The sequence below is a fragment of the Alligator mississippiensis genome, chromosome 3 (assembly GCF_030867095.1).
Source record: "Alligator mississippiensis isolate rAllMis1 chromosome 3, rAllMis1, whole genome shotgun sequence".
Classification (NCBI taxonomy): Eukaryota; Metazoa; Chordata; order Crocodylia; family Alligatoridae; genus Alligator; species Alligator mississippiensis.
Window position 1 is genome coordinate 186,419,229 of NC_081826.1, and position 21,626 is coordinate 186,440,854.

At 43.7% G+C, this 21,626-nt stretch overlaps 1 protein-coding gene across 11 annotated transcripts in view; it reads left to right on the top strand.

Moving 5' to 3' along the window:
* PTPRD (protein tyrosine phosphatase receptor type D) overlaps positions 1-21,626 on the top strand; it is a 2,106,329-nt gene that overhangs the window by 1,130,924 nt on the left and 953,779 nt on the right. The gene's annotated exons all lie outside the window — the stretch shown is intronic.

Below are 21,626 nucleotides of genomic sequence, written 5' to 3' on the forward strand. Positions count from 1 at the left end.
CCCAGGGCAAATCAGTTTGTGCAGGGACCCTCCCCCACCCCGGGATCAGGGCAGCAGGTCCCGCATGAGCTGACCTATCCCAGGCCCATACCAGAGCCAGCTCAAGGAGGGTGCAGGGCCCAGGGCAGATCAGCTCATGCAGGGACCCACCCCCACCCTGGAATTGGGGAGGTGCGTCCCCGCACAAGCTGATCTGCTCCAGGCCCTGGCCCCAGGTGGCAGCACCCAGCTCCTGTCAGCTGGCAGACAGATCGGGTGCCGCCAGCACCCCCAGGATCACTGTGGGAGCTGTGCCTAGAGCTGGGTGCAGGTTGTGTGGGCCGTGCCCAGCACCGGGTCTGTCATCTGGCAGGCAGATCAGGAACCCGCACCCCTGGGAAGAGTCTGGCACAGCTGTCGCAGCCCTCCTGGGGGTGTGGGAAAGCCCGTGATCTGTCTGCCAAATGAGAGGAGTCAGGTGCTGCCACCTGGGACCGGCATCAGCACCAATCTTCCTGGCACCAGTCCCAGGCAGCAGCACCTGGTTCTCATCTGGCAGGCAGATTGGGGGCTCACACCCCTGGGAGGACTCTGGCACAGTCCCGGCAGCCCTCCTGGGGGCATGGGCAAGCCCCCAATCTGCCTGCCATGTGCATTTTATGTTTCTCCATAACAGCCCATGGGCAAAACATTGAAATAGCGTCCAAACAGCAAAACCATTTCGATGAAATGAAACGGAACTGTGCTTTTCAAACTAAATGAAACCCAAAACAATATACTGTTCCATTAAATCGTCAAAATGGAAGTTGAGTTGGAATGGTGCTGTTTTGCACAACCCTAGTGCACGCCCATATTGTACAGTAAATATGGTGACTTATGCGACCTTGAGCATAAATTTGATACCTGCATCATACAGGTATCAAATTTACACTCAATTAGTTACTGCTCAGTAACACATGCAGGGGTGACACGTAGGGGGTGCACATGGTTGCACATGCACCCCCTGAGTGTGGCAGTGCACCCCCTACAAAAAGGCACCGCCATCACTGTCAGTGGCACCTGCAGGTAGTTGCCACTTGCCACCCACCCCCAGCTGCCAACACCACACCGCACAGTAAATTTAAGTCAATGTAAATGCACATGTAGACATGTCCACTGCCCTGTTAAGCAATAGATCAAAAAAAGAACTAATTAAATACTGCCATTTCTCTTTTATGCTAATGAAATATCATCAGTTTTGGGGGTTTTTTAAAAGAGATATCTAGGCACAACTTCATATGCCCATATGTGTATGTTAGATGGGAGCTAGAGTTCCCTTACTGAATACAAAAATAAAAACACAGCCTGATGGGGGCTGTTCTTTGGTAAGCTGTAATGGGAAATATTTTATTTCAGAGACCACATTTCTGAAAAATTTCTTCAGAATGGGTTGATATCTACCATGAAAGAGTTTTCACCATGTAGGATGCATATGGACCTACTATCCTGTAGTGTGCTATCCTTTTAAATTTCAGTTTAACATATTCCATAGCACATTCTAACATGATCTCAGTCCATGATAGAATGATAAGACATCTGAAATATAAAGGAAAGGAGAAAAAACAGAAGCTAACATTTGGTTAATGATTTTCAGATTAAGACTCTCTTCTGCATTTTATATATCATATCAGAGTTTCTCTTTACTTTATACCATCCATTTAATGAGTGATAGAAGGACAAACTTGTTTCTTCAAGTTCCTCAGCACATAAACAAATAAAGAATATAAATTTAGTGCTATTAAAATAATGGAATCTCACTATCCTGCAGCCATTTAAATGTATTGGAATAGTGCAGTCGTGTTTTTATTTCAGGAAAGAAGTTTATAATAAATCTCATTATGAAAATTACCATATTCAGACTATCTTAATACTGCACATGTCAATATCTCTGCAACCCTTCAAACAACAAATAATAGTGAAAGTGGAGCTAGTGCTGACAATAGACAGGAAATAGTACTAAGAAATAAATTATTTTACACTTTATTGAGGAGCAGAATTTTCATTTTCTCCTGTTTGATTTTATTTAAACAAATTAGAACAAATCAGAACACTTCTGTGATTTTTTGATAGACCTAAAGCTTGTCAAAATTTCTGAAGATATTTTCCCTTTGTAGTCTTGAAAATGTAAATCTAAATCTCTGTTTCCATATGAACCTATATAACTTGGCCTCATTCAGTTAAACTTTTATATACTTTAAAACTTTCAAAATCAGTTTATACTGTAGTGTAGTGTAGAGAGAGGCAAGGTAGCTTTAGATGAGCTCACTATATTAATCTAGCCACAGCAGCAGCAGCACAGAGTTACACACCGCTTTTCAGGCAGGACAGCAGGTCTCCTATTTGGACCTCCATGTTACCATTGCTACACTGCTGCTGCTACCCAAGAGAGCTCACGTATCTCTACACCACGATAAAGTGTCCAGTGTAGACATACCCTAAGGAATAGGCTTGTCAAATCTTGCTAATGCTGAAGATACTTGTTTTGTCCTGCATTAGCACTTAACTCTTTGTTTTCTGTGCACAGGCTAATGAAATAAACAGAGAAAAAGCAGCATTATAACAACATAGGTTCATACAAAAGTAGGGCTGGAAAGGACCTCACAAGATAATCTAGTCCAGCTCCCTGCTGAAGACAGGATCATCCCTGACTAAACCATCCCAGCCAAGTATCTGTCCAACCTACTCTTAAAATTTTTCAGGGATGAAGATTCCAAAATGTCTACAGGTAGCCTGTTCCAACTTTCTGACTATTGACCATTCTCATAGTCAGAAAGTTCCTCATAGTCTCCAGACTTAATTTCCCCTGCTGAAGCTTGAGGCCATTGCTCCAAGTCTCAGCTCCTATGAACACAGAGAAAAGTCCATTTCCATCCTTCCTTTAATTGCCTTTCAGGTATTTGAAGACTATTACTAAATCCAACCTCAGTATTCTCTTCTCCAGACTAAATAAGCCTAGTTCTTCAAGCCTTTTCTAATGAGTTTTGCATCTGAGGCCCCTAATAATTTTTGTTGTTCTGCACTTGACCCTTCTCATATTGTTCCTGCTTCAAGTGTGGGACCCAAAGCTGAATACAGTACGGCAGATGAGGCCTCATTAGTGCTGAATAGACTAGAAGAATCACTCCCCTTGATTTGCAAGTGACATTCCTGTTAATACAACCCAGTATGTTGTTGGGTTTTTTTACAAAAAATAGCACACTGGTGGCTCATATTTAGCTTATGGTCCACTGTAACCTCCAGGTCCCTCTAGGAAGTACTGCAGCCTAGCCACTCATTCCCCACTGTATTTGTGCATGCAGTTATTCCATCCCAAGTGTAGGACTCTACACTTGTCCTTGTGGAATTTCATCTGATTGATTGTGGACCATCTCTGTAGTCTACCTAGATCATTCTGGATGCTAGCCATGCCTTCTGGAAATTAGCAACTCCATCCAACTTGGTATTGGCTGAAAATTTGCTAAGCATGCCAGCAATCCCATTGGCTGAATCATTAATGAAGATATTACACCAAACCCAGGACAGACCATGGGTAGCCCCACTTGAGACTTCCTCCCAGCTAAACATTGAGCCATTGATGCCTACTCACTGTATATAGTGATCCAACCAGTTATGTATCCACCTTACATTGCCTTTATCTATTCCAGTGATGCCCAGCCTTTTAACCTGGCAAACTAGATAGGCAATGCCAGGTTCCTCCACGGGGCAGATTTGGCCAATGGGCTGGATCTGGCTGCAGAAGGTTGTTCATCTGAACCTTCATCTGTCCTCCTGAGGCAGAAGTGGGACAGAGCAACCCCAAAGCAGATGCAGGAAGCAGGGTGGGATGGGCTAGAGAAGCCCCAATCCTGATATATTGAGGTGGGGAGGTGGAGAAGAATCCCAGTCCTGGTCCAGATGCACAGGGCAGGGAAGAGCAGCCCCAATCTGAATGTGCAGAGGGAGGGGTTGGAGTGGTTCTGATTTGGGCATGTTTTGCGGGGCCTCAATCCAGATGCCTAATTGCAGCAAGGCAGAGGAGATGCATGGGAAGAGTGGGGAGCAGGCCCAAACCAATCTGGATATGCAAGGGTGGAACCCAGCCCTGATTCCTCTTCACTGCAATGACTCAGGTGAGAATTTCCACTGCTCCTCACTGTCAAGTTTTCAACCTATGGGGAGGTGAGGGGCTGCAGGCTGGATATCATTGGCCCACAGACCAGAGGTTGAACACCCCGATTTAGTCTGTTTCCATTGCTTGTTAATGAGACTGTAATGGGTCACAATGTCAAAACCTTGTTAATTCAAGATATATCACCTCTGCATTTAAAATAGAAATAATACAATAAAATTGTAGTCTATCACAGCCTGTTATGAAGAAGTTGTTGGTGAGGTCCCCCATACCTTGAAGTAAATCCAGGTCCCCAGCTGACAGAAGAGCTAGAGTCAGCAGGAAGGCTGATCTCTATAAACACTGACAAGACTCTCTCTGAAGGGCTATCTTCAGTCTCTCTGGTTACTTTCTCTTGTACAATTTCCTTTGGCTATTTTGTTGCCTTACTTATGGACTGTAGTAAAGTGTGATTTTGCAGCAATTGATAACTTCAAGCTTGGGTCTTCTTCAGGAGGTGGAGGGGGGTCTTATAAATTCTATATACCAAAGATGAGATCCCGGTGTCTGGCAAAGTTTCCCCTGCTGGAGCTAAAAGATCTAGATTCATGGCAGGTAGTACTAAGGCTTGTGGGGATAAGAAGTTGCCCAGGGGCAAATTTTATTTTGTTCCTTGTAGGTGGACAGTAGGGCTGTGCAAAATTGGCTGTTTTTTGACACTGTTTTGACTCATTTTGAGCTCAAAACAGTGAAATCGAATTGAAAAGAAGGGCTTTAAAACAGCCTTGAAACAAAATGAGACTAATTGAAACGTTTCAAAAGTTTTGAAACATTTCAAGTTTCGAAGCAGCCATCAGTCAGGTGGTGGGAGACAGGGAAGAACCAGGGCTGCACTCCCAGTGGCTCTCATGTGGCTCAGCCAGGAGCGCATCCCTGGCTCTCCCCGCTTCCCGCGGCTGGGCTGCAGGAAGCTGATCACAGTGCAGGGAAAAGGAGCTCAGTCCGGCTGAGCTGAGTTCTCCTCCCCAGCGCTAGGATCAGGCTGAGGAAAGGAACTCAGCTCAGATAAGCTGAGTTCCCCGCCCCAGCACTAGGATTGTGCTGGCGATCATAGTGTTGGGGATGGGAACTCAGCTCAGCTGAGCTGAGTTCCTTTCCCCAGCCTGATCTAGCGCTGGGAAGGGGAACTCAGCACAGCTGGCCTGAGTTTCTTTTCCCACCCCAATTGTAGTGCTGGGGAGAGGAACTGAGTGATTGGGCTCAGTTCCCTTCCCCAGCTACCCAGTCCCAGGTGGCAGCACCCGGCTTCCCTCCCTCATCTGGCAGACAGATGGGAGCCCACAGCCCTCCTGGGATTGCGGGCCCCCATCTGCCTGTCGGATGAGAGAGGCTGTTTCAAGCTTCCCCATTATAGCGTATGAGCAAAACATTGAAACAGCATTGAAACAGCATCACTGTTTCGATGAAACGAAATGGAACAGCAGTTCTGAATCAAAATGAAATTCTAAATGAAACACTGTTCCATCCAACCCTCTAAACTCAAGTCGAAACAGAACAGTGCCATTTTGCACAGCCCTAGTAGACAGTAGGACAGCATGGAGAAACCTGTGGTTCTCTGGATATAAACTTGTGGTCAACAGCATGTTTGTCACAATGGGATTCAGAAATTCTAAGTTAAATTTGCATCTCTTTCGAAGCTATGACCTATGCTAATTTTGGAGCATGCTATTCACAAACATTACATGACATAAAATAAAAGTAAAATAGGAATAAGTAGGTTTATTATTTTATGCATAGGCTCTTTTATGATGCTCTTCCCATAATATTAATACGTCATACCAATAATAATCCCACCGGCCCTGTGAGATAGACCAATATTTTTAACCTTAGTTAATAGTGAGAAAAGTGAGGCAGGCAGACAAAGATGAAGTGACTATCTCAGTGTCATAGAATGTTTGTGCCAGAATTGGAAAGAGAATGTGGATCTCCCAAATTGCAGTCCTATTCCTTCTTGCTTACAGTGAACTGATATTTACCTGCTAATTTGTTTCTTACTATTATACATTCAGAACTTTTCTTGTTATGTTATAATTTACATGGTTGCCGTGATTTATTATTTAATGAATTGACAATCTTTGTTTAGTTTAAGAAGTTTCAGATTTATATGTAGGATTTCCTATATATTAGCTTATTGATTGACTTTAAGTGGGTTCATTCTGAATATTTATGCTCTTGGGCTGGATACAAAGCAAATGGTTATTCAATAAAATAGCATGAACTACTACTTCCTGCTTCCCTATACTAAAATTGACATTCCTGTTTTTAGTATAATTACATTTTTATAAGAGAGAGTTGAAGAAAATGTTTTATACAGCACCTAAAATGAACATTAAAAGTAGAGGGGAAAATGTCAGTTTATGACTTATAGCCATACTATCTTGTGCTGTGATTTTGTTGTCTGGCTAATTCAGTTTGTGCAACAGATATTTAAGAATAAGGTGACCATACATCCCAGTTTGGCCAGGAAAACCCCAGATTTCATAGGCCATCCCAGCATCCTGGCCAGTTGGCTAAAATTGAAGCAGAAGTCCCAAATTGGTGGTGTCACCCAGCCTGCACATGCCTGGCTTGGCTCCCCTGCACCACTGGCTGGAGGCTGAAGGGGCAGGCTGGGCTGAACACTGCTCCTTCTGCCTGGAGCAGAGATTGACCAGGACAGGGAAGACTGAGGGAGGAGGCCAGAGCCAGGGCTCATGTACCTGCACAGAGAGCTGGATGGCCACCCACTGCTGGCAACCTCATGCTCTGCTGCTATTCTGAACAGTGCAGGGGAAGTGTTGTGTAGCTGCATAGCATGGACTGGTAGAGCCCAGGGATACTGCACAGGGGCTGCTCCCAGCCAGTTCCAGCCTCTGCATATAGGGGATAGATAGAGCCTGGCAGCTGGCCTCTGTGCTGTCCCACTCTGCCCTGCTCTGCCATCAGGGCTCCTGGGAGCCACAGAGTGAGGTGCACGTGCACACATGTGTGTGTGGTGCGCCCCCCATCCTGGATTTCCTTCAAAATAATATGGTGACCCTATTTAAGAAATCCCTGTAGCTGTGGTTATGACAACACTTTGTGATTCAGTAGGTGGCAGTCTTTCCTCTGAACCAATATTGGACAAATCCCACAGCTTTATTTTAGGGACTAGAAGTGTCTTCTAGAAGTGTTTTTTTTTTTCTCAAATGACACACAACATGAATCTTCCTCAGAGTTATTAAAACAATAGTAGTGATATCTTCTATATTCTAGCCAGATTAATTCTGGGGTAATTACAATTTGGCTACCTAAATTACCCCTTCAGTTTCAGTTAGACAATACAGTCTTCTTTTTCCCTGTCCTAAACTGTTGTATGATGTTGTTGAGTACTGTCTTACTATTGTCTCCACCATATCACTGACTACATTTCAATGATGAATAAAATGATCCTGGTAAATAATAATAGAAAACAAAATATCATATGTTATCATAAATTAAATGCTCACCTAGTCGTGACACCTAACAAAATCTTGACAATAGTTAGGCTTATCAGGTGCTATAACTTGTGTATATCATGGTGAGTAACGTTGCTTTATTTGTTTATTTGTACTCTCCCCATCAGTCTGCATGTTTGTGTCTTGCCTTACATTTGAACTGTAAGGTCTCTTGGCCAGTTACCATGTTCCTGCTCAGTATTTGTACAATACATGGATAACACAGGTATCCTGGTCCATGTCCAGGGCTCCTAGGTGCTATTGCAATATAAATTCTTGAATAAATACTAAGAATTGGTATGTGTCAGTGTACCTGGCAGCTTTGTGCTTTTGCTAATTTAAGAGAAGACCAGCTGTGGGAGAAACAGCATGCAGGTATGGCAGGAGTGAATTAGAGAGTCACCTGACCAGAAAGGGGCTGGGCTTGAAGAATAGAAGCCCAGGCCTGAGCTGGTCAGGAAGTCTAGCCCTGAGAACCATGGAAAGAGGAGCTCATGGGCAGCAGGGCTCCTGTTAACGTCTGAGCTGGAGTAAACAACTCCTGTAGTTTGTGAAAGGGATTAAGGGGAGGTAAGGCAATCCCAGTTGGTCCAGGGAGAGAAGAGCCAGAGGGCTTATAGACAGAGCAGTGGCTAAAGGGCTCATAAGGAGAACAGAGGGCCTACAGAGCAGGTAGAGACAGGACACCTGCAATTTCTTACTGGCTCAGAAAGAACCAAAGACCAGGAGGGCCATAGCCAGAGACTGGCATGGCTGAGGAACCTGTCACAAGGTGACAGGCCTGATGGGCTAGAGACCCCTGTGTCAGGGGCAGAGAGGTGGCAAGGAAAACCAAAAAGCCCAGAGAGAGCCGTTACCTGAAATAACTTACCTGGCCCAGGTGCAGCAGCAGGAGATGCATAAAGGCAGACAATGCCACCCGCACAATTTATTAGCATGCTGTCAGTGCAGTTGGAGCAGCATGGGGGTATGACATCATCCAACATTGCTGGGAAGTACATTCAAAAGCCAACATTGGACAGGGAGACGGGGAAGCAATTACAAGGCAGCTGCGGGCTCCCACTTGGCGCATCTGGCAATTGCATGTCTTGGAGACTCCAGAGATGTCCCAGATGGGGACATGGCTTCATGGAGAAGCGATGTCTGGGACTACTCAAGAGAAAGGGAACAAGGATCTGAAGGCCCACTACACAGCAGTTACACTTTTTAAAGTTGTATTCCATTCCTAGGAACAGAACCTACACACAAACTGGTATTAGTGATCCAAAACTGGTTCACATCTATAACACAACAGAAGTTCATTGCACATAAACCACTTTCAAAATAGTGGGCAGGCTTGCTTGGCCCAACCTGTCTGCTCCAGCTGAGCATGTTGTAGCTCCCCCTGGTTTCTAGTCTGGGACACTGCAGGCATGTGGCTGCATTTCTGGCATCAAAAGTGAATGTCTGTTCACTTGCTTATCAGTTCAGGCTATATAGCTTAGACTAACCTGCAAAAATTGGATCAATTCAGCCTCGGGCTTTTTGACTGTCTATGCTTAGCCCATGTTTATCTTATGTGAAAACTGAGAAGAATCAGTCTAAATCATGTAGTGGATATTGAGCCTGTAAAGAAATAATATTGGTACTTCTAAAATATTTTAAAGTGTCATAAATGTGCTACATTTTTGTCAGAGACTGCTAATAATAGTAAACTGCAATTTCAAAAAGGCAACACCTTCTGTGCTATATTTGTTGAAGGATCATGCTGGATTTATATTAAGTCTTATTAAGCTATCTTTTGATAATACTTTAGACTCTATGATAAAGCATTACAACTAAAATATTCCATTAATAATGTTCATTTTCTTAGCTAAGTTATTTTTAAAGAATATGAACAACTAGAGTGGTGAACTTTCAAATTCAAACTAGTGTTTGCAGAGAGTGAATATACTTAGCGTTGATATGACACTTTCCATTCAAGGATTTCTAAGCCCTTCACAAACATTAATTAACTAATCCACAGTGTATGATAAGTAAGTTGATCAGATACTTCACCTCTGAAGCTCTTCTGGAGTTTGTGAACAAGATCAGGTCCAGTATTATTACTCCTATTACATATGATGAAACCAAGGCATGGAAAGCTGAAGGGTATTGTCCAAGATAACACATCAGAGCAATATTTGTTCTCGTGAAGCAGAAAGTCTGGAAATTAAGTTGTTGCCACTGTTTTTAATAACACAGAAGGTTCAGATAGAATAAATAAGAATTACATCAGACACCAGAACTCAGGTTTATATCAAAATGTAAACTTCTGTAATTTCCTCTTCACATGAAAAAATATTCCCCGGGGTATAGTAATGGAAGGTGGCCATTATGTGGCAACAATCATATTTTTTTCCCAACTTGAAGCCCCTGTATTACAGATTGCCACTGGCTACTGTAAAGACCTAGTATTGGAAAGCAAAACATTTCTTCTCCATAAAATAAATAAACATGGGAAGAAAGGAAGAGGAAATAATGTGATTTGGCAGTAGCACAGTTTGTCAATACAAGCTCGAGCATTATTGATAATACAGTCCCTCCACAAAGTGGGAAGTCAAGTTGAGTGCAGCAGAGAAAGCACGTTCAGTCTCTAAAGGAAGAATACCTGTTGCATCTGCCTGTATACGTGTAGTGATCTTTTTGAGCCTAAGCCCAGTTTCCATTTCAGTGCTCACCCTTTTTAATCATTACCACCTGTGCTTGTATATTGTACAGTCTACCTTTTATACAACTTGTAGAGCTGCTGGTTTTGTCCATATAGGTATTCCAAAACACAGTGTATGATCATGTAGATATACCTAGAAACAATATTCACTGCATTAGTGCCAGGCTAAGACTGCTTGCTTGATCTGAGTTACGTAATGATACCTGTAATTTCTGTCACTTTCTGTCTTAGCTGGTAAAAAGATTCTGTGTGTATGTAAAACTGCACATGCAAAAATGGAGGCCATTTTAAAATATGTATTCTTTGGTCAATTCAAGTGTGGCCTGTATAGGAGAATTACTCATCTTGTCTCCAATCAGATAAATGCACTGAAAAGCTGTGCAGGGATGCCTAATACTCCATGTAGATACTTGAAGACTCTTACAAAGATATATTGCAAAACAGATTATAAACAGAAAGAGATCGGATGTACCATGGAGCGAATTTTACCTCCTTGCTAGTTGTTGTTTTACACTGTCTGCCTACAGTCAGTATGAAGCCTAACAAACTTAAAACATTATTAGAAAATGTTAAAAGTCATAGAATTATTAGAATCATAGAGAATTAGGGTTCAAAGGGAATGCAGGAGGTCATCTAGTCCAATCTCCTTCTCAAAGCAGGACCATCCCCAACTATATCATACCAGCCAACTTTTTCATAGATTTCATACACATTAGGGCTGGAAGGGACCTTGGAAGATCATCAAGTCCAGGACCCTGCCCCAGGGGCAGGAAGTCAGCTAGGGTCAAAGGATCCCAGCAAGATAGGTGTCCAAATGTTTCTTAAAAGAGTCCAGAGTAGGTCCTTGCACCACTTCTGGAGGCAGTCTATTCCAGGCCTTGGGGGCTCAGACAGTAAAGAAGTTTTTCCTTATGTCCAGCCTAAAATGATCTTGGAGGAGTTTGTGACCATTGGACCTTGTCATCCCCGGGACGCTCTGGTGAACAGGCATTCCCCCAGATCCTGATGTACACCCCTTATATACTTATAGGTAGCCACTATGTCATCCCTGAGCCTGCGCTTTTCCAGGCTGAAGAGTCCCATGGCTCTTAGCCTCTCATCATAAGGCCTGTTCTCTTGCCTTCTGATAATGCATGTGGCTCTCTTCTGGACTCTCTCAAGCTTTTCCACATCCTTTTTTAAATTGTGGCACCTAGAATTGGATGTAGTACTCCAGCTGCGGCCTCACCAAGGCCAAGTACAGTGGGAGAATGACATCCTGAGATTTGCTTGAGAAGCATCTATGGATGCAAGCCAGAGTTTTGCTCTCTTTACCAGCTACGACATTGCATTGGTGGCTCACCCTCATCTTGTGGTCAATCATGGCCCCCAAGTCCCTTTCGGTCTTGGTGCTAGCAAGCATAGCCCTACCAAGCCTATAAGTGTGATGCTGTTTTGTTTTTTTTTCCTGAGGTAAAGTACCTTACATTTTCTGTATTGAATGTCATCAGGTTTTTATCTGCCCATCCGCTCACCAGCCTATCCTTCACTTTATCCCGAAGTTTGATGTTATCAGTGAACTTGGCCAGTCCATTCTGATACCAGTGTCCACATCGTTAATAAAGATTTTAAAGAGTATAGGTCCGAGGACAGAGCCTTGGGGGACACCACTGGTCATGGAGCACCATGATGATTCACTTCCATCTGTTACCACTCTCTGAGTCTGACCTCAGAGCCAATTCCCCAGCCATTGGACTGTGATGTAACCAAGGACGCAGTTGGCCAATTTTTCCATGAGGAGATCATGGGACACTAGATCAAAGGCTTTTTTAAAGTCCAGATATATGACGTCTGTCACAGGGCACCTCGGTGCTCCTGGTCCTAGAAATGGGAAAGCTGCCAGAGGAGAAGCTCTGACAGTACAGAAGGAGCCCCAGTGGAGATAATGAGCACAGCTGCAGGTTGCCAGGGCAACTGATAAGAATCAGCTGGCCAGAAGGGGGCAGGGCCTGGCCTTTATAAAGCCCAGGGCTGAGGCCAAGCTGGCAGTTCCCTGCCAGCAGCCAGAGAGGCAGGAGCTCACAGGGCTAAGATGCGAGTACTGCTCGAGCAGGCCGAAGGATGGTGGCTCTGCGGCGCAAGAACTATGTTGTTGCAGCCAGGCAGCCTTAAGTTAAGTTACAGCCAGGAGGCTTGTGTTTTGTTTGGTTAGTGTTTGTATTACAACCGGAGGTTTGGGTGAGGCTGTAGGGGTTGGAGGAGGCCTCATAGGGACCCCAGAGCGGTAGGGCCCCAGCGCCAGGGAGGGCGCAGTTTAGCGGTGAGAGGGCACATTATCCTCAGAGGTACCCCAGTGGTATGGGGACCCCAGCGCCAGTGAGGGTGCAGCGCCAGTGTAGGCGCAGCTCACAGTGAGGAGCGCAACCAGTGGGTTGCGGGCGGGGAACAAAGACCCCGGGTTGTGTGTGGGGTACGTAGACCCCAGCCCCAGAGTGGGGCAGCATTAAGAAGCCCAAGGTGGGTGCGGCGAGCCCCGAAGAGGGGGAGCGCCATATTAGGAAGCCCAGGATGGGCGCAGCAGATGCCAGCAAGGGCGTCACTTGCAGGGTGCATAGACCCCAGCCCTAGAGCGGGGCGATATTGAGGAGCCCGAGGGGGGCAATATTTAAGAAGCCCAGGACGGGTGTGGCGGACCCGGTGATAGGCCTGCACTGCAGGAAAACCCAGGACAGGGGCAGGGTGCCGCGGTGGACCCTGACAGAAGGGTTTAGTGGCACAGCGTCCCAGGAGAAAGGCAAGGTGCTGCGGTTGTCCCCAGCAAAAGGGGATAGCAGCGCGGTGAGCCCGTACCAGAGAGGGTGGTAGTGTGGTGGGCCCAAAAGACCGGTGGCCAGAGAGGACGTCCCAGAGGGGACTAGCCTAGTGTAGAGAAGGCCCAAGAGTGGGCTAGATTATAGAAGAAGGGCCCGGGAAGTGGGTGTGCAGACACACCAACATCTATTACATCTGTGAGGCTTGGGGCGTGGTATTAGGGGTGGTAGGAGCCACGTGTAGCCCATAAGGCTAGGGTGCCCCAGGGCACCCATGGGTGCAGGATAAGACCCACGAGGGGTCCAGGAGTTTACGTGCCCAAGGAGACGCAAGGCAGCCTCCCGAACCTACTGAACATCAAAGACGTGGCGGGCTAGAAATAGAGGGTGCCCTTGGGCCGAATTGGCACAGAGAGAGAGCCTTAAGGAGACCACGGCCCTCCTAGAGGACTCCGCCATGACAAAGTCAATCTCTTCTCCCTTGTCCATGTGACATTTCTCCTGGTCATAGAAGGAGATGAGATTGGTCAGGTAAGACCTACCCACAGCAACCCCATGGTGGCTGTCCCTTAGGATGTTGCCATCAGCCAGTTTATCAAGAATGGTCTCTTTGATAATTTTTTCCAAGATCTTCCCAAGGATAGAGATCAGGCTGATAGGCCTGTAGTTCTCCGGATCTTCTTTCCTCCCTTTCTTGAAGATAGGCACCACATTGGCCTTCTTCCAATCTTTGGGCTCGTCACCTAAGCACCACGAGTTCTCGAAGATCCATGCCAGTGGCTGAGCTATGATGCCTGCCAGCTCCTTAAGTACCCTGGGGTGCAAACTGTCCAGAGCAGCTGATTTGACCAGCCTCTCAAGGTGTTCCTTTACATGGTCTACAGTGATGTAGGGCCATCCCACATCGTATTAAGCAGGGTGGTCCCTTTGGGCCGGTTAAAAACTGTCACAAAACACCCATTAAGCAGGTTGGCTTTTTCCTGGGTGTCGGTTGTCAGTTGTCCCATTTGGTTTAGCAGGGGCCCATTGTTACCCTTGCTTTTCTTCTGACTCCCCACATATCTAAAAAAGGACTTTTATTGTCCTTGATTCATGTAGCCAGTTGCAGTTCAGTTGTAGCCTTGGCTTTCCTGGTTTACTCCCTACAGATCTGGACCAGTACAGAATACTCCTTTGTGGTCATTCCAGTCTTCCATCCTTTTATAGGTCTCTCTTTTTAGATGCAGGAGGCCCACAAGTTCCCTGCAGAGCCAAGGGGGTTGCTGTGCCCTTTTGCTACATTTCCTCTGAGATGGGATGGACATCGCTTGTACTTTCATGATCGCTCCCTTGAAGAGCAACCACTCATCCTGAACTTCCCTCCCTGTTAAGTTGTAGTCCTTTAGGGCCTCGACAACAAGCCTCCTGAGCTTATCAACCTCAGCTTTCCTAAAATTGAGGACTTCTGTATTGCTGACTGACTTGCCAGCTTTGCAGTGGATAGTGAAAGTGATAAGCTTGTGGTCACTGTCTCCCAGCTTCCCACTGATTCTTAGGTCACTGACTAGATCATCCCCCTTTGCCAGTACCAGGTCAATCCCCTCCCCACCATGGATCCACTAGCCCCCTTGATCCTACTTTGTTTAGTCACAACTTTAAAAAGTATTGAGATTCCACAACCTCTCTCTAGGTAGTGTGTTCCAATGCTTTGCTACCCATCTTTTGAGAGAGTTTTTCCTAATAGTTACACCAAACTCCCTTTGCTGCAACTTGAGACCATTGCTCTGCCACCACTGAAAACTCCCATCCTCTTTGTAATCACCCTTCAGGGAGCTGAAAGCTATTATTAAACCTCTCCCCTTAGTCTCCTCTCCTCCAGACTAAATAAGCCCAGTTCCTTCAGCCTTTCTTCATAAGTCATGCTCCCCAGCCCTCTAACCATTACAGTTGCTCTCTCCTGGACTCTCTCCAACTTGTCCAATTTGTCTACATCCTTTCTGTAGCAGGGTCCCAAAACTAGACACAGTACTCCAGCTGAAGCATCACCAGTGCCAAATAGAGGGGAATAATCAATCCCTCCATTTGCTGGCAGCACTACTACTACAGTTCAGTATGCTGTTAGCTTTCTTTGCAACAAGTGCATGCTCACTCCTGGCTCATATTCAACTTACTGTCCACTGTAAACCTCAGGTCCTCTTCTGCAGAGCTGCTGCTTAGGCAATCAGTCCCCAGTGCATGGGATTTGTTCCATCCTAAGTGCAGGACTTTGCACTACTCCTTGTTGAACTTCATGAGATTTCTTTTGGTCCAATCCTCCAATTTGTCTAGGTCTCTCTGAATCCTAGCCCTACCCTCCAGTGTACTTAGTAGTCTACCGAGCTTGGTGTCATCCACAAAGTCATGGTTATTGACATGGCTTTATAGAGTTGTAAAATTATATAGGTCTCTGCTCATCATATATATGGTATATGTTGGTTGGTATATGTTAATGCAATCTGAGGGTTACACTTAGATTGAACTAACTTAGTTCAGTAAAAAAATGGCCACCCAATCTAGCTTAGTTGACCCACATACAGACCTTAACTATGGTTAAGTCATTTTAAATGTGGATCTGTACAGGCATTTAGGAAGGTTAGATAAGGCAAAAATGACTGGCCTGAGTGATCACCTAGGAAGTGAGCTATGCAAATCAGGCTAAGTCATGCCCGATCCAACCCAATATTGTGTACAAGCACAGCCTTGGATGGACAATCGCTCCCCCCCCCCCCCCCGCCCACTTCCATGGACCCACCAACACCCTTCCCCATGGACTTGCCAACCCCCCATAGAACTTCTAACCTCTTCACCCACCCCAACTTATTTGGATCATGTTCACTAGGCCTGTGCGAAGCAGCTAGCATTCACTTCGGATTCAGATTCAACAGTACAGAGTTGTGAAGTGTCAATACATTCGTAGACAAAGGTTTTAGCATGCACTGTACAACTGCTGGGGTGGGGAATATTTAAAGATCTAAGGGTGGTTTTGGAAAACCAAGACTCCCTGCAACAACAGACTCAAATGTTAAAGGACTCACCTAGTCATTTGTGATGTGTTTTTACACAAGTGGAGTGTCCCTCAATTTACTATATAGGTGGAGGGGAAATTTTGTGATGATACCTTCAAAACCAAGGTTCTGTTTGCTCCCCATGACTTGTAAGATCCAGTGACGCTATAGATGAAACCGCTACACATGGTCTTCTTAAGTGTTCTGCAAAATGATGTACACATTGACATGTCAGTAGCATTTACTCATACTAAAAAAATTCAACAAGGATGCAACTCCATTTGTGATCAATTACAGAATTTGTCCTATGGTTTGGAAAGAACTTTTTGAACCATCAGGATGAATGATGCCATTTAAATAAAATATCCGAAAAAAAATCCCTCTTGCTTATTTTAGAAAAAAGAAAAATATATAATAAAGTACTAGTTAGACAGTATTTAAAATTTGGAGCTCTTTTGGGGGTTACTTTCACCTTTTTATGCAAATTGATGTTTATTCCTCTGTGGTTGCTGCTTTAAAGATTAGGCTACATTTTAATTTATGATTATGTTATGGAGTATTGTAGAGTATTTTATAAAAATCTGGTGATACATAAATCCCACCAAAATAAGGTTTTAAAAAAGTATGCATTAAAGACTGTGAAATTACTATTTTGCTCCCTAACTAATGCTAATTAATACAGCATGTCTTATAGCCTACAAAAATTGTGTCATTCAAATAAATTCAAGTCATAAAAAAATTACCATAAAAACAATGATTTTATCTGTAAAATATATTTTGTTTAAGTTTATTTGAAAAATTCACTGTAATAACTCTAATCTGTAGAAATAAATGTCTAATTAGATGATTATTTTTCACTCACTGGTAAATAAAAGAAAATGGTATGTAAAATTGTTACAATACTCTTCAGTGATAAAACAAATAAGTAACAAATACAATGTGATTCTATCAGTTGCACTCTAGCTGCTACAAAAAATGTAATCCAAATGTAGTCATGTTAAGTCTTGTCAAAGAAGCTTACTGAAAATATTTTCATTTTAGGAAGAAATTTAAGTTATCAAATGTCAATGTTTATTGCACCTTTCACATACTTTATTAAGCATTTTTTATTCATTACTTAACATCATTCTGAGCATCTTACTTGAGGCTTCCTGTCTTTTATTCTTACCAGATATGAAAGGGTCAGGTGAAACTTGGCTGAACATCAGCCCAGAAATCCACATTTTTTTCCATGAAAATGCATATTACTGCTATTCTTCTAGACTGAGAAATATGATCCTGTGGGTATGAAAAGAAATATATTGAAAGGAGTAACCAGGCTTTACAACATTCAGAGAATCCCATGCAGCAAAGAACTTAAGCATGTATGCAACTTTAAGCTACTCAGTCATATATAGGTATGAAAGTTTTGAAGTTCTTTCTGGTATTGGGCTCTCAGTCGGGTTAAGTAAAGATCTTCCACACCAGCTCTCCATTTCTAAGGATACTGCACATTGTTGTTTTTAAAAATAGTACAGACCAAGTGGTTCACTCACAAAAATCAGATTGGGGTCACCCCTAAGTATTTATTCAGCAAAATATTTACTGAAGTATTTAACAATGAGCAGATGAGTCTAGATAAATACTCAAGTTGCTTCAGTAAGTTGCTGGTTCAGGGAACAGCTGTTTAGGACCTTGCAAGAATGACATGAATCCACCAAATGCTATGTGAGGGGCATGAGAAGATATGTTCTACTTTCACACCCATGAGTTACGGAGACTTTGTGCCTAAATAAAGACAGTAAAAAAGCCAGAGACTGAATTGATTCAACCTTCTTAGGTTTCTCTCAGCTGTGTAGGTTGAACCCATAATGAAGTGAACTAATGTTCACTTTTGATTCCAGAAAGGGAGTCAGATGCCTGCAAGAACCCAAACCAGAAGCCGGGGGATGGTGGGTGGGGGGCACTCAAGCACACCTCCCAACCTGCTGGGTACTGTCAAGGGCACCTGAATGTGGCCAAGCAGGGCCTATCCTGAATTGGCTGCCCAGCACACATCCCCCAGCCCCTGCTGTCTCCCAGCAAGGGAGAAGAGTCTCTCCAGCCCAGGGCCAATTCAGCACTGGCCATCAGCCCATGTGGGGGATCCCCACATCTCATTTGGGACTACCATGCCCCAGGAAGAGTCTTCCAAGCCCTGCCAGAGAAGGAATTTCCCCCCTCCCACCCTCAGCATGATTTGGTCCTGGCTTAACCCTGCAACCAAAGGAACAGGGGAAAACAGTTCCGCCAGCCAGGAGCCCAACCAGCACTGGACATCATGTGGCATCTCACCCATGTGGAGGAATTCCTGCATTTCAGTGGGGGATTCCCCAACCCCAGACAGGGTCCCATGAACCCTGCCACCAGTGAAGAGGGGGAATTCCCCCCTCCCGCTCCTCAGCAAGATCTGAAACTGGCTTTGCCCTGCCCCCACAGGTGCAAAAGCAGGAAAAGTCCCTCCAGCCTGGAGCCAGTCTGGATCCCTGTGCCTCAGTGGGGGTTCCCTCACCCTGGGCAAGGTTCCCCAAGCCCTGACACTGGTACAGAGAGGGAATTCCTCCCTCCTACTCCTCAGCATGATCTGATGCCAGATTGGCCCTGTACTGGAGGGACTGTTCCCCCCTACATGCACACAGCTGTGGGGGCAGGGCTAAACCATCACCAATCTGAGCAGAGGGGTGGACCCTGCCCCTGGTGGGGGAGCCCCTGCTGAGATGCAGGGTTCACCCCATGCAGGCTGATGTGGGGCACCCACTCAGCCCCAGGTTGGAGGGACTGTTTCCCTCCACTCTGGCATTTGTGGGGGGTGCAACTAAGCTGTCACCATACCACTCAGAGGGTTTGGAGGGGGATATACTCTTTGTGTATCATGGTGATCCAGGCTGGCCCTGGGCTGGAGGATCTGTTCCCCCCTGCACCTAAGGTGATGGGGCTAAGGCACTTAAAAACTTCAGCCACTTAAATGTATAATGTCTGTCCCCAGCTTGCATGTACACATTTTGCCTTCTATATCAAACCCATCTATTTTATATCTTGTCTTTTAATTAAGAAAGACTTGCATGTTGTGAGTAAGGTTGGACGCTTTTACTATAGGTCTGATTCAATGTCTGTTGGGCTAGGGACAGAAATTGCACATAAACTGGCATAAGTGATTGGAAACTGTTTCAAATCTGTAATATAACAGAAGATCAGTGCACATATAAACTGCTTTCAAAATAGTCAAGCCCAGTTTAAGATAAACCTGAATGGACGTAGTTTCAGGTTTAACTGATTTTAGGTTAAATCAACTTATTTAATTTCTATCCCAAATCCCCTCCAGATTCAAGTTCACTCAGTCCCCCAGCCTTCCAAGATGCTTTGCCCCTTCCCCACAGCATCCCCCCCACAGGGTAGGTGAGCTAGCCTTGGCCCAAGCTGTCTGCCCCAGCTGAGCAGGTTGGCATAGTCTAGTGCCCTCAGCTTCTACCCTGCAGATATGTGGCTGCATTTCTGGAATCAAAAGTGACTGTGTGTTCACCTGCTTATTGGTTCAATCTACACATCTTAGACTAACTGTAAAGATTGAATCGATTCAGCCTCGGACTTTTTGACTGTCTGTACTTAGCCTTGAACTCAGTTAATGCGTTTCTATTAACTTGAGTTGGTATGAAATAAGACCTAAAGAAAAGCCTATCTCCATAATTTTTTAGAATGTCCTGGTATCACTAACCCACCATTTCAGTATATTCAACCAAGATCTTACTTTATTAATATTAATAGATTCTTCATTCATTTACATATTTCAGCCATAAGAACACAATAGATAATAAATACCTTGGCAGAATACGGAGATCTGTGTCGTTTTTTAGAAAACTGAGTCAAATTAATCCCATGCCATGGCAAAATGAATGGTGTCCACTTTGTGATGTAAATGAATTAAATAATTTTAAAATAAACTAGAAGTGCTTTGTTTTCCAGTATATGTGTTAGCACTTTTAAACTGTAGATATTGTTGCATTTTAGTAATCATTGCAGCTGTTGTCTGTCTTCATTATTTTCATTTCCTTTTCTTTTGAATGATTCCTCAAGATTAAATACAACCTCTTATTTAGTGTAAATGGAACATAAAGATACCATGAATATTTCTGGCCTCATTGTCTGACAGTGATGAACTAGTTATATTTCACATATTTACTTAGAAAGGACTGTTTTTTTAACAATTGCAAATCTTTTAGCATCAGCACATCTTGTATTCTTATGGAATACCCTTCAGGGATCATCACATTCTATTGTTTTTAGTCTGGACCTCCTTTCTCAACTTTTAAAACATTCACATATGTATGCATAAAATCATTGGGTTTTTTTGTTATAGCTGTGATAGTTGAGATGATTAACCAGATTATAATGGTGTCATGGAAATTTTTTTCCTGAAAAGTTACTAAAAACAATGAATTTAGAAAGCGTTCCTTGAAAGGGAGAGGTTTTATCTGATAATACTCTACAGGAAAATGTATGAAAGCAGTGGAAACAAAGATCCCTCTGATGTTAGTGCAAAGCATCATGTTTCTTTGTATTGGCCTGATTTTGTATGAATTATTGATTAGCATAACCAGTCAATAATCATAACTTACATATGTCAAAATGAAATGAGTGACCTATGAATTGAGCTTCTCAACAAATTGTAGCTATATTTTTCACTGTCAAAATGACCATAATCTTTATTTTACCACAAATAAGCTTGTAGATGGAAAATCAAACAGCAAAAATTCAGTTAAATTACGTCGACTATCTTCAAATTTTAACATTCAGTTTGCCTTTAGAACTCCAAATAGTTTCATTACAGAAACTGTGAGATTGACTTAAAGCTTCTTGATCATGGCATCTTCTTTCTTCCTATAAATAAGCAACACATTTGTCAAAATAAACTTCAAGCCATTTTTATTTGTAGATGAAAAAGTAGCCAATTTAGAACCCCCCGTAACAGGTTATCATTGGTTTCCAACCTATTAACTATACCGGGTGTGCATACACATGCACTTATGCTAGCTTAAATTTACTGCACAGTAAGTTACTGTACAGTAAGTGGGAATAAGCTGGCATATGCATATGCAAGCACTGAAGTGAATTAACACTGTGTGTGGACTGTGCAGCGAGGCATTTACCTGCAAAATAACTAATCGGGAGTAAATTTGATACCTGCATGATGCAGATATTAAATGTATGTTCAAGTAAGCATAGGTTGCCATATTTACTGTGCAGTATGGGCATGTATGTGTAGATGTGTGCCTGTACTGCACAGTAATTTTGGTTACTGCACAATAAATATGCATGTGTAGACATGCACACTGTATCTGTTCATTCTTTTGATGAGCTTAATCAATATTTATGTCCAAATCTCAGTTTTATTTGTCTATGTTAATTTGTGTGTGTGAATATGCATGGCTGCACACTTGGAAGTTATTAATTGTTAGCATAGCTATGGTCAAACAAAAATATTACAACATA